Genomic DNA, 18,558 nt, shown 5'->3' with positions numbered 1-18,558 from the left:
ATTTACACCATACCATGAAAATATTCATACTGATGAATCAACACTTCAATAATTTAGATTCAATAGAAAATAGAACACAAAATGTACTTTCTTTTATTTCTTAGCACCAAGAACATAAGAAATGATTGATTACAAGAACAAAAATTGTACACACTTTCCAAAAATTTCCTTGTTATCAAAACATAAGTGTTCCCTATCTCTAATTCTAAAATTCTCCATTATAATGAGATTTGTAAATTTATAAGTCATTCCAACTCAACTAACTTTTCAGGTTTGTAGCCACTTAAAAAGTTAGAGTTTTGAATTTGGCATGCATTTGAAAACTAACTCTAACTCATATGAATCAAGAATCTAAATCCTAACTCTAGTTACAATAAGTGACATAGGTAAGTTTTCACCACAAGATAATTAAAAATCTACTGTGGAGAAAAGACCACAATGCTGATTTTGATGAGGTAGTCTTCCATCTTCATATGCTTTTCTCATGCTTGTATAATCATCCCAACATCAAATCTCCATCCATACAAGTAACTTATAGCATTTATAGTCACTACATATGAAATCTAAATACTTTTCCTTATGTTATTTCAACTCAAAGAATCACATACTATAGTGAGGTAGTAGGTTAGCTTCACACTTGCCACCTCTCTTGTTTGATCACTTCATGGTAGTAGACTAGGAGTTGGAGCATTCTATCAAACACTTTGTCAAAAATATAAGAGGAGTAACAGAGAGAGGAGGGGTGAATTAGTTACTACTAAAATAAATCTTAGATCCCTTAGATGTTAGTACAAAAATACAAACTGAATACTGAATACTGCTGATGCTTGGTCAACAAACATAAAATGCGATAACTCAGTAATTATTGAATGTGCTTGGTAAATCCTTAACATACAAATTTTGGATGCTATCCATGATTACCAGTACTTTAACTTAGTTGTAAACAGACAAAAGAAAATAGCATGAACACATTTGACACTAGGATTTAACATGGAAACTCAATTTGAAAAAAACCACCAATTGCAACTAGTTACTATTGTCACTCTTTTGAAGTGAGCCCTATTATGAGCCAACCTTGTTAAAGGTTTAAAAAACCACTGTTAGGTGTGAACCTATTAAAGGATTCAATCACCCCATAAGGAGTGGCCCTGGTAGAGGTCTTTAGACAATTCAATAGAACTGCCACTTTGTTAAAGGATTTGCAAATAACTATTAAGCCAACTCTGTTAAGATATTTAGATCACTGCTACAATGATCAATAAGTAACATTGAGATGACCTGATTTGAATGCACCTAAATTGCTCATTATAGATCTCTATTCTGACTTGTACTTGATCCTTCCTAAGTATATATAGCTTTTCTGCTCCACCAAGATATTCTTCTTATCCTTCAAATTCACTTCCTCTTCTCATCATTAAATCTTCAATCACATCTTCATACTTTCACATCCAAACTTTGAAACTAAAACTTGACCTTATATCTTTCATATTGTCAATTTGGCTCAAATACAACTTAGAATAGTTAATATTCATCACCTTAGTTGGTTAGAATCAATAGCTAAATCAATTGAGCTTAATATGCCAAAATAAGAAAATCCTTCATTAGCCAACCCGGCTTGGTAGAAATGAACTCAGAAATAATTTCTTGTGTTAACCAATAGAAGCTTGGTTTACACTACAAAATTGAAAAAATATTTTGGCAACTAAGTGAGCTTGGTTAGCACCGGTTCCATCCAACTTTCCTTCATTAACTGAGTGAGCTTCGTTAACACTCATCTTTTGCATACTTTCCTTTGATGCATGGGTGAACTCGGTAGACACTATCCTCTAAACTAGGCAACCACCAGAACACTTGGTAGACACAAAAACTATCTTCATTGCCCAAGTGAGCTCAACATATATTGACTAATAGTGATATGACATTTTTGTAACATCAAAGACAATACACAATTAATCAATTGCATCCAACAATCTCCCTCTTTGGCATTTGATGGCAACACAACATGTCATAGCACAATGAAATTTTGGATTTGTTCTTGAGAACTCGCTTTGTTAGTATGAGTTCTTCTTTTCTCTAGATTATTCCTATGCTTGCAACAACTTTTGCCCAGTTCTTTTACAAAACTCTCTCTCTCTTACAGTAAACGTCTCCTTCTTTGGAAAATATTCTCCCTCTTTTAGTTCCTTACTTTATTTTTTTCAAAAAAAATAAAAATTCTTAGAGATATGATAGTAAAATTCTCCCTCTTTGACAACACATGCCAAAGACAACATCTCTATTAATATCAATATACATTAACTACTGATTCATCTGTAATATGCCCTTGTCAATTTTGCACCAACTGATTGATCTTCAACTTAGCTCTTGTTAATGCATTGCTAAAATTCATTCAGTAGACTTCAAATAGGGGAATGACCCCTAGCTTACTTTTAGATACAAAAATGCATCCTTAGGTAATGGCTTGGTGAATATGTTTGCAATATGTTCCTTTGTATTGACATATTCCACTTTGACTTCTTTAGCCTGCACTAATTCTCTTAAGAAGTGATATTTTATTGCAATGTGCTTTGTTTTGGTATGCATCACTATATTCTTTGATATATTGATTGCACTAGTGTTATCATAGTATATGACTATTGGATCCTTGATCTTTATCTTTATTCCTTCCATCAAGTATTTGAACCAAACAATGTTAGAATAGTTAACTGCTACTACCACATATTCTGTCTCTATTGTGGATTAAGATGTACAATTTTGCTTCTTGCTTGTCCAAGACACTAGTCTTTTACCATTGAAGAATGCTTCTTTACTAGTGCTTTTTTTGTCATCAATACTTCTTGCCCAATTAGCATTAGTAAAAACTTTCAATTACAAATTTCCTCCAAGTTTATACCATAAGCCATAGTCTTTAGTACTCTTCATATATCTCATGATTCTCTTGATTGACATCAAGTGATTTTCTTTAGGATTAGTTAAAAATGTTTCCATTATTCCAACTGCTAGAGAAATATCAAGCCTTGTATGTACTACATACTATAATTTTTCAATCATTGATATGTATGTGGTCTAATCTACTTCTTTTTAATCATAATTTTTGGAGAGCTTATGTCCAATAGATATAGGGGTTCTAACTGGTCATGAATCTTCCATTCCAAACTTCTTCAGTATCTCCTTAATATACTTAGATTGAGTGGTGTAGATACAATTTTTGTTCTGATGTATTTGTAATCCAAAAAAGAATTTTATCTCATGAAACATGGACATCTCAAATTCTTTACTCATTTCTTCTAAAAATGCTTTGTAAAATTCATCATTTCCTGTATATAGAGTATCATCAACAAATATCTCTACCAGCACAATCTTCTTATCTGGTCCTTCCTTGATATAAAGATTACTATTATCATTTTTTCTTTGAAATCCAATCTATATCAAGTAATTATGAAGTCTTTCATACCAAGCTCTGGGAGCTTTCTTTAGACCATATAATGCTTTGTGTAACTTTCAAACCATGTCTCTTTTGTTAGGATCTACAAAACCTTTTGGTTGTTCAATGTATACTTCTTCATCAAGAATTTTATTCAAGAATACAAATTTGACATCCATTTGATATACTTTTAAAATCCTCTATGTGTTGCATATGCTAGTAAATTTCTAACACCTTCTAGTCTTGCTACAAAAGAAAAAGTCTCACCATAGTCAATGCCTTCTTCTTGAGAATAAACTTTACACACCAATCTTGCTTTGTTTCTTGAAAATTTTCCATCTTCATTTAGCTTATTTCTAAATACACACTTTGTGCCAATTACATTCTTATCCTTGGGCCTAGGAACAAGAGTCCAAGTTTTGTTCTTTTCTATTTATTCTATTTCTTCATTCATTGCTTCAATCCAACTTTCATTTTCTAGAGCATCTTTAACATTTCTAGGTTCAAATTCAGGAAGTGAACATGTACCCTTTAATTTGCTTCTTGTCATTGTTCCATCAGATTTGTCTCCAATGATCTGATAAGGTGCAGGATGCCTTCTAACATATTTGGCTAACACAGGTTCTTTGGGCTTTAAATGAGTTTCACTATCTTCATTATGAACTTTATTTTTAGGCTCAAGTCCTTCTGTCTATGACTCGGGTCCATCAGGCTCGAGTTGAACTAGCTCGATAGCCTCTAATTATGACTTAGCTCCTTCAGACTATAACTTAGGTTGCACTATCTATGACCTAGTAACTATTGGAGATTTTGGGGACACGAGAGATGAAGCTTTCTTTCTTTCAGATAGATTTGGTGGGGTATTAGGTTCATAGTAAACGAATCTTTTGTAATCCTCCGGCTCCGTGTTGCTTTCTTCTTCACTCTTTTCTGCAAACTAATCAATTCTAACATGTCCACTTTCTATTGTTTTGTGAGTAGATAAATTCAAGAATTTGTATGCTTTACTTCTATAAGATTATCTTATTGGTGCTGAAAATTGCATTCTCATTTTGAACATTTATTTAAAATTTTGAGTCAAATCAAGCCCCATAAATGTGTATGTACTTGGCTATACCTTTGAGGCCCCTGAGGTGTTTAATGTTTCTAACACCTTCCATTTAGCCTATCCATATGTTCCATGATGGTAAATTGTCATTCTGAGTCATTTGGTGAAGTCCCGTTTTAAGCATTTGTCAAATCTGCATTTTACCCTCAGTGTCAAATAGCGACAAGAGCCTATGTTTGCATATGAATATCCTGTACCTAGAAATGTGTCATGACCCGCTACCTTGGGAATATCTAATGTCCATAATAGAGAACCTATGTTTCATTTTTTGAGTCATTTTGAGTCTATTTGACTAGGTTTTGAATCCCTCAAAGTTGGTCATTTACTGTTTTCATGCTTTTGCAAAATATTCATAATTCTAGGAAGCCCTGTTTGACGAGTTATAATTTTGACCCAGTTGAATGAAATGGGAAAATTCCTTTTGTGTTGGATTTCAGATGTCAGAGACTTGTTATGTTTCAAGTTTCAGCTTATGACGAATCCGTTTGATCAGTTTTCAAACATGATTCCAAACATAATTTATAAGTTTTTATTGGTGTCAGCATTTGTAGATTTGTTAGAACCCTTGTTTGTGATGTCATATCTTGAGATCTGTGATAGGTGAGATTTAATGTATTGTATTGCTATGTTATAATCTAAAAGTACTTTAAGTGTGTCAATTTTTAAATCTTAATGAATCCATATGCACACTTTTCTAGGTCAATTCCATTTGTAAAAATCACCTTTTTAACAGTGCTTCTAGTTTGCAAATTCCAAGTAGCCCATTTTGACTGCTCACCATTTGCGCCCTGTTATTTGTCATGAGTTCAAATCACAAATTTATACTCACCTCATAACAAAGAACCAACATCCTAGTTTTCATTTTCCCATGTGTCCATTTGCCTAGTTTTCAAGACCAAATCCGAACCCAGTTTTTTGTTTTCTGACATGTTTTCTTACAGGCAGTTTTGAGAGGCCAACTTTGATAGTGAATATCTTTTGACCTTGAATTTTTCATGAGACAAGATTCAATAGAGTGAAAAAATGTGGAACAAAGAGTCAGTGTGCCAGTTTTTAGAGCTTGATTAGTGGTTTGGGTCAGTTTTTAAGGCCAGTCAATGGACCTCCTGACATGAAATTCATAGTTTTCAAATCAGTAGTAGAATGGGTTTCAGTTGATAAATTAGTGGTCAAACTTGGTTCTGATCAGTTGAAGGTGATCAATAGATCAATTTGATGATTTAGTTGTTCAAAAACAAAAATGTCTTTTAGTCAGACTCGCTTTGGGGCCTGACTAATTCTGTCAAATTGATAAGATATTGGGAGTCAAATTGTTTCAAATGGGTAAAACAAGAAGTTTATAGTAAATCAAGCTGTCAATGAAAAAATACTTTATTGACATTTTTCAAATTAATTCCAAAGATATTTTAAAAGGTTTTCTTCAAAGTTTTTCCATTTGAAGGGTTTATGAAATGCTCCAGGCATAAGTATTTTCTGATCAAATAAAGATGGCACACATCCTTGATATAGCATTATATAAGAGGCAAGGGATGTATTATTGGGATGTCAAATATGTCCACAATATTGGAAAAGATAAGTTTAGAGGTTAGTTAGCCCCAAACCTATTGGTTAATGATGTAAGATATCAGTTAGATCCATTTGGTAATAATAACAAGCATGAGAGGGAAAATGGGGGCACTATGACAAGGAAAAAATATAAGAATGGAGATAATTCCTTTGAAGGCGAAGAGCATTCTTAGCACAGGGGAACCACCTAGCAGAAAGTCACCTTGTAAATAGGGAGACCTCCATAAAGGAGCCATCCATAGCCCCACTCATTCAAGACCGCCATGTAAAGCATGAAGCGCTATGAAAAGGTAAAAGCTAGCAGTAGGGGAGTTTGAGCAGGGATGGTAGGATGAAAGGTTCATCATGCTAAGATAGAGCAGGTATATGAAATGCATTTTGAATGGTCAAAGGAGGGAGTTTTCTTGTAAAAAGAGAGAACATGTAGTGTATGAAAAAGATTTGGAAGCTCAGCTGCATCCAAACACAATGCAAAGAGAGCCCACTCATAGACTTGTTGAAAGTTGTAGAGCAAAGGAGAATATAGGAGATTGGATTATAAAGATGAAATCAGGCACCCTGTAGCATTGAAAAATAAGAGCAATAGCCATAGCTATGAGGGAGCTCTGTGCCAGCTAAGATCCATGCATCTAATAAGGAATCTCATGCAGGCAACAAAGAATCAAGAAGCCCACAGCCCACAATTTGGGCAAGTAATGAGCAACCCATTTTAAAAGGGCTCCAAAGTGGAAGCCGTTTAAAGGAAGAAGCACTCTAGTAAGTGCCAAACAAGGAAAAATATACAAAAGCATTGTAAGCAACCCTGATGTCAAGTTGCTCACGATAGAAAAGGAGGAAAAAAATGCGTTAAAAAGGAGCCTCACATGCATTAAGAAGATGCAAAAAATAGAAGCAACAACAATTGTAGAGGAGATCCATGGCATGTGATGGCACCACATGCAAAGGAAAATGTGAAAAGAAAAACCCATGTTTCCTTGGCGTGAAGTCAAAGGAGAAGAGTGAGCCAGCTAAGACATAGTCGGAGCTCGAGTAGAAGCTGCAGCCCCAGCTTTGATAGATACAATGATAGATCCAATACATACAGGGATGTCCAAAAAAAAAATACAGAGAAAAAAAAATGTGGAACAGAGGTAAAAGCCATTATCCCACATTCACTATGGGAGATCATTTTTTAGTCTTTAAATACAAAAAAACTCACTAAGCATTGTGTCCAAAAGGCAACGCATTTTGAAAGACTGCAGGCTAGAAAATGAACCCTGTCCCAGCTAGGTGATGATGTCAGGAAAATTTTTAATGAAAAAGAAAAAATGATGATATGGCACCAAAGGTGGAGATTGCATGAGACAACGCCAAGTGGCAAGATGAGCGATGTGTGCAAGCCTACAAGATGAAGTTTCCCAAGGGATAAAGATTATGAGATTGCGGGCACGTTCCACATGGCCATGCGTCACGCATGTGATGAGGTGGTACCACAAGTTGAGACCAAGGCAGATGCACCAGATCATGACACCTGTCGCGATCCCACGGTCGACACAATCCCGCAAAAGGAAGATGCACGCTAGTTAAGTAATGCAAGATTGCGAGAGGTTGACACATGGCAGTGGGTCCTACATGTGGTGACATGGCACATGATGGAAGGCTTGGCCAATCAAACATTGCCACATGGTGGTTGGTCAACAGAGAGTTTGACCCTCAATTTGAAGGCTAGGGTAAAAAATTGAAAATTATTAAAAAATAATTTTAATTATTTTTTCAAAAATGTAGACCTGCTAACTTCTTTTAAATTTAAATAAATATTTTTCTAAAGTTTAAACTTTAGGAAATTGTAAATTTTTGAAAATTCAAGGTTGCAGACAAAGCAGCCATAATAGAGGGGTATTTTTCAAATTGAGATTTAAGAGGTTTCTAAGAGGTGAAATATGTGATGTTGTATAACGTTAGAATTGTGAGAAGACAAACTTTTCGATTATGGAGTTCATTTCTGCATATGAATTCATGGGTTCAAGTTATAGCCAGAAACATGAAATTTGGGGTCCTCTCAATGGTATAAGCTAAAATTGAAAATGCAGTTGCAGGATCAGTAAAATATGGTGAAAAGGTAGTGGAAATGCAATTAAGATTGGATTCTGATCACATTCACTTAGTAAAAACTCAAATTTTACCAAGCATTTCATGAAGTTTTAGATATTTTGATGACTCAACAAGTTTTCATCATTTCAACAAAGATATTTACAAATCAGTAACAGAAAAATGATGAGACCAAATCAGATTAGAATGGGAGAAGGGAGAAAGAAGTTATTCAGTTGCAGGAGATTGAATTTCAAGTGGATAGATGTCAATTACATAACAGAGCCAAGAATTCATCTCCTTCCTATATCTTTCTTTCTTTCATCCATTGTAAGGGTTGGCAGTTTTCTCTGGGTAATACCAGCAGGGTTCCAGTGTTTACTATGAAACCACATTCTTTCAGCACTTTCTCTCTTGTATGAACAGCATTAGGAAGGATAATACAGATAGTTCAGATCCATTAGGTGTTTTCATGTTTTCGTTTTATGCATTTGGTTGTATTGTTTCAAGGAAATGAATACAAATGAACAAGAATTTCATGAGTTTCATTCTGATTCTCATCTCCTGTCTCGGTGAATTTCCAATGTTTTATGGTCTTTGAACAAAGAGCCTAGGTCATAGTTGTACTCCCTTAAGGTTGTATGTAGTTTCATTGTTTCTTATAACCCAAGGGGTTATCTAAATGCTTCAGAGAATTCAACAGGGTTGCAAGTTTACTAATGGGGATATCATGTAAGAATGAGGTTCAGATTGAGCACAGATGTTTATTTTCAAGGTAAATAGATAGATCATATATATGAATTTATAAATAAGTATCAGACATCCATATGTATGCATTCAATTCATGGATTTTCCCAATGGTTAAGGCATTGATAAGCTACAAGGTCACTTAGTTCTTGCTACTACACATTAGGGGTTTTTTTGAATTCAACATTGTTAATTAAACATTCTTTACATTTTATGTTGAAGAGCTAGAACATTTTAAGCCTCACTCAACTTGTGAATATCATAGAGTTGTAATTTTCTACTGTAGATCTATGTTATTACATGAGTTAATAGGAGAAATAAGGGTTTTATCTGCTTTATATTAGATTCAGTATATGCTTTGATAAGTGGTACCATATAAAGAATCTATAAGTCCACCCACCTTGGTTTTGCAGAGCTTGAAGAAGAAGAAGGGTCTATCCTTATAGTTGGCCCAAGACCGCAGTCAAGTGTATCCATCATAGGAATTTGCTAGCCTTAGATGCATTTGTCTAGTTTCTTGGTTGTTTGTAAATTTTTTAAATCAGGAGCCAATAAATCCTACAAATATGCCTTCATCACCTTTTACATCAAAAATTTCTTTTCTAGACTCTTTCAAGATATAACATTTTCTACCAAATACTTTTAAGTAGCTTACATTAGGTTTATAGCCATACCATGGTTGATAAGGAGTTTTGTTTGAATCTTTCTTCAACTATACTCTGTTCAAGGTATGAACTGTAGTGCTGATTGCTTCCTTCCAGTATTTGAGAGCAACGTTCTTTTTAATCATCAAAGTTCTTGCACAATCCATGATAGATCTATTTCTTCTTTCAGCTAGACCATTTTATTGTGGTGTACTATGGGTTGATACTTGTCCTTTAATTCCTCTTTCAATGTAGAAATTATTGAATTCATTGGAGATGAATTCATCACCTTTGTCTAATCTTAAGGATTTCAACCTTTTCCCAATTTCTTTTTCTACTCTTGCCAGATACCACTTGAACTTTTGAAAGGCTTTTGATTTTTCTTTTAGATACATTACAGTCATCATTCTAGAATAGTCATCAACAAAATGAATGAAAAAAATTTCTCCATTGTAACTCCCCATACCAATAGGTCCACATAGGTCTATATGAACAATTTCTAAGACTTCTTCTAACTGATAGTTTTTTCTTTTGAAACTAGTCTTTCCCATCTTACCAATTTGGAAATTCTTGCATAGACCCATATTAGGCTTCTTCAAACTACAAATGCCTCTTACTCTTCTATGTTTTCTTATCTTAACTAGATTATCAAAGTTTACATGACATAGCATTTTTTCCATAATCGACTGTCTTCTACTTGTGCAATAAGACATGAACAATCACTAGAATCAGGATAAAATAGATTACCTTTTGTTTGCTTGCTAAATCCAACAAGATTTCCTTTTCCTTCTAGTAGTTTGGCCTATCCATTCATGAATTCTACCTTGAATCCAATGTTATTCAATTGTGTCACACACAGTAGGTTATGCTTTAGTCCTTCAACCCAGTAAGTATTGTCACATACAAGTTCTTTATTCAATGAAATACATCCTTTTCCTTTGATGTTACAGGGTTCATCGTTTCTAAATCTCACACAACCTCCATCATAATATTCCACATGCTCAAGTTTTTTTTTTTTTATCTCCAGTCATATAATGTGAATAAACACTATCAATAATCCATATATCATTTTTGCTAACAAGAAAGTTAAGTGCCATCTTATCTCCCTCATCATCGGATTCATTTTTCACAATAATATATACCATTTCATCTTCACTATTATTAGAATCTTTTTCTATAAGACAAGATTTCTTACCTTTTTCCTTGTAGTTCTTGGAATCCTTCTTGCATTTTTTCTTATTGCTTTTCTTTTCATCTTTGATTTCCTTATTTGGACACCTAGCATTAATGTGACCAACTTCTTCATAGGAAAAGCATATTAGAGGAACTTTACCTTTGTACTTCCCTTTGCCTTTGGAATACTTTCTTGCAAGTAGGGCTTCAAAAGCTTCAAGATTATTGCCTAAACTTTCTTCTAATTCTTCTTCTCCACTTCTTGATTGATTGGATTTTGATTTCTTACCCTTTTCTTTGAGTGAGAGTTTATCTTTAAAAGAAGATTCAATAACTTTTGAACTAGGAACATTGTTCTCAAAGTTATCTAATTCAAAAGCTGTCAATCTTCCAACAAGATCATCCAAATATATTTTATTATTTGGATCACATCTCATTTCTTGAATAGTAGACACTCTAATTGCATAAATAGGAAGAAGAGTTCTAAGTACCTTGCTTACAATTGTTTTCACTTCAATGTCTCCTCCAGACGCTTTGATTGCACTTACACTTGCTTTGATTCTTTCCGCATATTTTGCAATGTTCCCATCTTCTCTTATTTTCATCTAATCAAAATGACCTCTGAGACTTTCAGCTTCAACTCTTCCTACATTGTCATGTCCTCCATAAATTTCTTTCAATTTAGTCCATATTTCATTCACTATTTTGTAGTATTTTACTTCATCAAATTTAGCATAACTAAGAGCAAATGCAATATCAATCATCATGATGTTATGATTCTTCTTTTTAGTAATATCTTCAATAGATAATGTTCCAGTGGGAGTCTTGTATTTAGTATCAAGATATTTGCATCTTGAGTCACTGATGGTAGCCAAGTGTAACCTCGTAAGACTTTTCCATGCTACAAAAATGTCTCTATTTAGCTTGGGAATCTCTCTTTTGTATGACATCCTGATCTTTGGCTTAGGTCCTTGAAACCTTCTCTGCAAGCACCAAAAGTTCTAATATCAATTGTTGGAAATATAAGAGGAGTAACTGAGAGGGGAGGGGTGAATCAATTACTACTAAAATAAATCTCAGATCCCTTAGATGTCAATACAAAAATATAAACTGAAAACTGAATATTGTTGATGCTTGGTAAATGTACATAAAATGTTGTAACTCGGTAATTACTGAATGTGTTCAATAAATCCTTAACATACAAAATTTGGATGTTAGTTGTGATTACCACTACTTTAACATAGTTGCAAACACACAAAAGAAAATAGCATGAACACATTTGACACTAGGATTTAACATGGAAATCCAATTTGGGAAAATCCACCAATTATAACTAGTTACTATTTTCACTCTTCTAAAGTTAGCCTTGTTAGGAGCCAACCCTATTAAAGGTTAAAAAACATACTGTTAGGTGTGACCCTATTAAAGGATTTAATCACCCTATTAGGATTGGCCTTGTTAGAGGTCTTTAGACAATTCAATAGAATTGCCACCTTGTTAGAGGATTTACAAATAGATGTTAAACCAACTCTGTTAAGAGATTTAGATCACTGCTACAATGGTTAGAAAGTAAAATGAGATGACCTAATTTGAATGCAATTGAATTTCTAATTATAGATCTTTTTTTTGGCTTGTACTTGATCCTTCCTAATCGAATATAACTTTTTCTGCTCCACAAGGATATGTTTCTTATCCTTCAAATTTTCTTCCTCTTCTCATCATTAAATCTTCAATGGCATCTTCATACTTTCACATCCACACTTTGAAACTACAACTTGACCTTATACTTATATCTTTCATATTGTCAAGTCAACTCAAATACAACTTAGAATAATTAATATTCATCACCTTAGTTAGTTGGAATCAATAGATAAATCAATTGAGCTTAATATGCCAAAATGTAGAAACTAAATCAGAAGTGATTTCCTATGTTAACCAACATAAGCTCAATTAACACTACAAATTTCCAAAAATCCTTTGGAAATTGAGTGAGCTCGAGTAGCACTGGTTCCATCCAACTTTCCTTCATTAACTGAGTGAGCTTGGTTAACACTCATCTTTTGCATACTTTCCTTTGATGCCTAAGTGAACTTGGTAGACACTGCCTTCTAAACTAAGTAGCCAAAGGAATGCTTGGTAAACATAGAAAACTATCTTCACTTCCCAAGTGAGCTAGGCATATACTGATTGATAATGATATGACATTTGTGTAACATCAAAGACAATACATAATTAATCAATTGTATCCAACACACTTATCATGCATCATCACCTTTGTTATATCAAATCTCAAGGACAACTGCCAAATGCCTACCACAAAGATTGATATTGTGAGTCTTAATTTGGATTTCTAATCACTTTGGTGAAACTCAAATTGTATTCCTAATGTTATTGCACAATCATGTCACACTTGAATAGACCACGAGGGTATAAATGTGGAGATTTTGCATAATAAAATTTATTTTCAATGACTTCAAGCCTTTGTCAAACTTGACTCCACCTAGTCTCCACCATATCTACAACTTAGGTTGCATAGTGAAGTAGACAAGGAATGTGAATATAACACCAATAAATCTATTCATGAACTAAAGGAGAAAAGATTTTATAGTATTCAATCAAACTATTCATATGCTTGGTCTGTCATAATTGATTGTACATGCATATATCCATAGGCATTTCCAACTCAATTTTGGGAACAATGTCAAATAGTTAACAAGCATTTTCCTTGCTATAACCTTACAACTCACAAATTTTACTACTAAAACTATTATCAATCTTTCATCACCATGGAATTATGCCACAGGATGGGAATCACAATGAGTTACCTCTTTAAAAATGATCAAATTTTCTTTACTGAATCAATATTCAGTAAGCCAAATCAGATGGACACATTGCTAGCCAAGAGAGAAATGTTTTTTAATCAACATTTCTTTGCACATTGCATCCTATCACTAGATGGACCAATGATACATATGCCTCAATGCTCCAAGGTTCTCTTGTAACTGGATAAAAGTTCTCTCCCATCACCCAATGTAAGAAGAAGTATTAGGTTGTAGTTTGATTGAGACATAAAGCCAAACAATTCATTTGCCTTGTCTATGTTGAAAATATGAGGCACTGCCACCCAACAAGGTATTCGATCGACATATGGTGGAATTTATATAACTAGTTTTGCATGCTCATGGATTACAAGAATGTAGGTCATCATTCAAACAACTCATGTGTCTTGTCTTATATGGACAGAAACATTATAAGATTGGGCTCTCTGACCACATTACTTGCATCTACTACTACATTTCCTTGAAGACATAATGTCAAACCTTTCATTGATAATCTAATATTGAGAATTCTTTTTTTTTGTGGGTCATCACATATGGGATTTAAGATTCATTGATATCATTCTATCAAACTTGTAGCTTTTAGTTGATAGCTTGGATCTCACATTGCTAACAAGTAACTCACATGCTCAATTCCATATTTAATGACTGCATACATGTACATGCACTTCTTATTCTGTTTCAAATTTTGTATCTTTCCTGAAACTTCTCTCTGCACAATCAAAGGTTAATAATTGTCTCCAACCTGTATACTTTGATTGAAGACACAACCCAAACCCAAACATCTTTCTAGAAGTTTGAGTATGTAGAGGGAGATAGTATGGAGTGAGAGATGCTTTTAGTATGAGGAGATAAAAGGTTTTAGTATAGGGAGAGAGAAGGTTTTAGTATAGGGAGAGAGAAAAGTACATACAGAGAGAGGTAGTACATGGAGAGAGGTAGTATGTGAATAGAGATGATTTTTGAATAGTGGGGAATTAATCTCTCTCAATCTCCATCTCTCTATCTCTGAAATTAATTTAACTAACTCTCTCTCTAAAATATACAGGTAACAAGTTGCATCTACATTACCATCATATAATCATTATTAGGTTTATCTCTAGTACATGATAGTGTTCCTTTTATTTCAATACTTGGTTAATTCCTAAAATAGGGATTGAGAGAGGATAGCTCATTCCTACAAAAATTATTTCCTCTTTCTTGTGTAGTACATATAGAATTCAACCTTAACCTATATACAAGTTGACAAATACCATAGAAATTGACCTATATCTTACAATTTGACTTGTTCTATATTTTCATTGTTTTTATATTCCAATCTATAAATTTTGGATCCAGCTTGATTTCAGTTTCTTTTGTAGTTTGATAGTCCTTTTTCATATTTAACTTGCATCCTCTACTAGCTTTGAAAGTGAGGGGATTCTCATCTTTATCATTTAATATCATTTACAGTTCCTTATACTAGGGAAAGGAGCAACAAAATCCAAAGCACTTCTACATTTAGAAGGTAATGAATTGGCACATCACTCTATGCTAGTCAAATTTCCTTTGATGTAGAATCTTAGTATTCTTGCTAAATGTAATTTATGACACTTTAGTGAGTTATCCATCCAAATTGATTTCTCGCCATTTGTATGCTATACTATAAAAATTATAATTTGGAATTGGACAAATGCACAAAAATTACAAGTTACAAAATGAATGTATGTCAAAGTTATAATTATGTCAACCTCATAAAAGATCTAATAAGTTTTACTATTCATTATTTTGGATGCACTCTAATTATGTTTTTGATGATCTAAACAAGATACGTGTGAATTCTTGTAGACTAACTAAGAGGGAGAAATGGTTTGAAAATAACCTCAGTGGGTACATTGTATTCAACACAATGGTAGAGGTGATTTAGGTTCATTAGATTCAAACACAAAGGGAATTTGTTTAAAATCTACCATCTATTTTGAAAAAAATGGAAAAATGTTGTAGATTAGTGAATTGGAAGAAAAAGTCTTTGTATCATGGGTTCAAAATTGGGACCTCTTCCATCTTTTGGAATAGGTTGGCGCAATATCATGAACAACCACTTGTATCACCTTTCCTAGATAGGCATATTATCTTTTCAAAATTGATGTACAATAATTTGGGACCATTTTAGACTTTAATATATTTATTGAGATGATTATCAACATAAAAAAGAAACATTTTGTTTAAACAATAATTTTGATGGATTCATGGTCTTTGTTAAATTATGAGTGCCAATCGAACTACTAATGAACATTTGTACTTCCTTGAAATGAAAATATTTTAAATATTAGATATGGATAAAGAAATAATAGTTCTTTTTTTTTCCATTAATAAATTCTATTGACTTAAACTTCTTCCAAAAATGAACTTAATCAAATGCATAAAATGAAATGGAGTTATAAACTAAACAAGAAAGAAAATTCAGGAACTAAAGTGCACAAATCTATTCAAGTCAAAAGATGGAGTGGTCAATGTATTTCTCCTTCATTTTATGGAGTGATCAATGTATTTCTCCCTCATATTAAGCTTCTAATGGGTGATATGCTGAAATGTTTGAAGATTGTGCTTGCTAAGTGCTCCTTTAAAAGAGATTGCCATAAACTCAATTTTGCTACAATATTTGGTTGTAAGCTTTGAATTGGAAAAGAAAAATTTGAGTCGTGGCATACATAATGATTTTATTTTTGATACTCCTAGACAATCAATTTTATTTAACATTTAAAAATAAAAATGTCCATCTGCGTTTTGCATCAAGAAATTTAGGTTTTGGGATTTTATTTTGATATCATGTTACATATCTCTTCTCTATATTCACAGTTCAAGAAAGATGTCTATTATTGGAAATAATAGAATGACATACAAATATAACTATACACAACTCCATGGTAAATTGTAATGTTTTTATGGTTTTCCTTCACTATCTATAAAGGCTCTCTTCTTGGTCAAACTAGATATGCTTGGTTTGGTCTCATTGTATATTTGATGTAGTCATGTATAGGTTCTCCAATCCATGATTTACTTGTTTTCCCCTTATTCCTCCTGCTCAAGTTCTAGTCATTTGGATTGTCATTTTTTACAATGTGTGATTTGTTCTACTTTAGCTTTATAACAACATTATTTTGTAATGGCTACCTTTAATAAGCCATATTGTGCTCAACTTCAAATTTACTACTTGTTTAAGGAGGAGAGATGTGATCTTTAATTTTAAATATTTCCATAAAGTTCCATACAATTCAATGAGGATTATAGTTTAATCCAATGTTAAGGTGGAGATTAAATTAGATTTAACTTCAACAGTTCAAAAAAACAAAAATTTTAAAATTGCACCAAAAGTCAAAGTTACAATTATGATTGTGAGTAGGGTAAAATTGAGGTTATTAAAGTTAAAGTTTTGACTAAAGAAAAATTGATACTTGTATTAAAAACAAGAGCTCTGGGGAATATATTTGATCTACAATTAAAGCACAAGGACTAAAGAGGAAAATAAGCATCATAGAAAGAGAGATCTAAGAATCATAAATGAAATAATGAAAAACAAAAACACACGAATAACTAACTAATCAGATTATTACTTTGTAGTTATACATAGATAAATCATTTAAATACAATTCCATCAAAAATTACTATCTAGGCTTTTCCTTTAATATTCAAATTCTATTAAGTTGATAGTTGAATTCAATAAATACTAGATTTCGACATCATACTCTTCTTTTATTTTATACTTTTTTTTTGAGCAAAAGTGGACAAGCCACTAAATATATATAATAAATAAAATTTGATTCAAACGCTCATTACGGAAAGACTCAGAAAAGAAAACCCTAAAGCAATAATATACTAAAAGATTTAAAGTGTAGTCAAGTTCTAGAAATTGGAGGATATATACAAGTGCAGTCTTGAAAAAGGCTCCAAAGCTCTTTGAGTAGATTCTTCAATGAGAGACTATTGTGAGAGATAGATACATTTGGAATGCAACTGTTGCATGAGAAATTTGAAGTCTCTCAAACATTTTTAGACAAATGCAAATGGTTTAAAGCTAAACTAAATAATGTTTGTTGGTCTTCTTCTTGTATGCTCTAACACTAGATATGGAAGTGCATGTAGGAATATGTAAAAATGATAAGAGTCAAACATCTAGGAGGAATTATATCCAACATATATAGGTAGGTTGTTTGTGGTTGATAGCAAAACCATTTTTGTGACTATTTTAATCCTTAGTATCATTTGTCCTAAGTATTTCAATCTTTTAAATTTTTTTATATTTGGTGATAATTTTCATTTTAAGGTTGAGGGATCATGTTGCATAACTAAGATGTACTTAGTTATGTTGTATTGAGAGATTAGGGTTACATTAGTTTCCTCCATTTTAAAGGAGAATTATTTTTTACTTGTATTATTGTTCTATGAGGATTTAGGGTTTTCTTGCCAGAATCTTTCCCCAATGAGCCTTTGAATTCAGTTTATTTTAACATAATTTTATCTACTAACTTGTTCATGAATCAAATTATTGAAATTATTAAATATACATAAATAATTTAAACTTTTAAATAAATATATTATAAAGTAAATTATTTTTTTACTACTTTTATTAATTTTGAAATTTACATTAATATCACACCTATTTATTTATCATTAAAAAAATCATACAAATGTAAAAAACAATTTACTTTAGGATTTATAAATTATACAAAATTAAAATAAATATAAATAATTTTTAATTATAAATATAATTTATTATTAAAACACATAATGCTTTTAGACAAAATATAATAAAAATTTATTAAATAATCTAATTTTAAAAATATAATATATATAATCAGGGTATGTGCAGGATCATGATGTGCCAAAAAGTGGCGATCTGAAAAATTTGTAGTTTTGAAATATCTCAAACTATTTCAAAATCTATTCCAACTTTTTTCCCACCCACCTTGATACTAAATGAAAACAATTAATATATTTATAAGGCCTACTATA

Source organism: Cupressus sempervirens, chromosome 10 (genome assembly GCF_028749045.1).
Source record: "Cupressus sempervirens isolate cs-2001-9-10 chromosome 10, ASM2874904v1, whole genome shotgun sequence".
Taxonomy (NCBI): domain Eukaryota; kingdom Viridiplantae; phylum Streptophyta; class Pinopsida; order Cupressales; family Cupressaceae; genus Cupressus; species Cupressus sempervirens.
Note: the sequence above shows the minus strand (reverse complement) of the source record.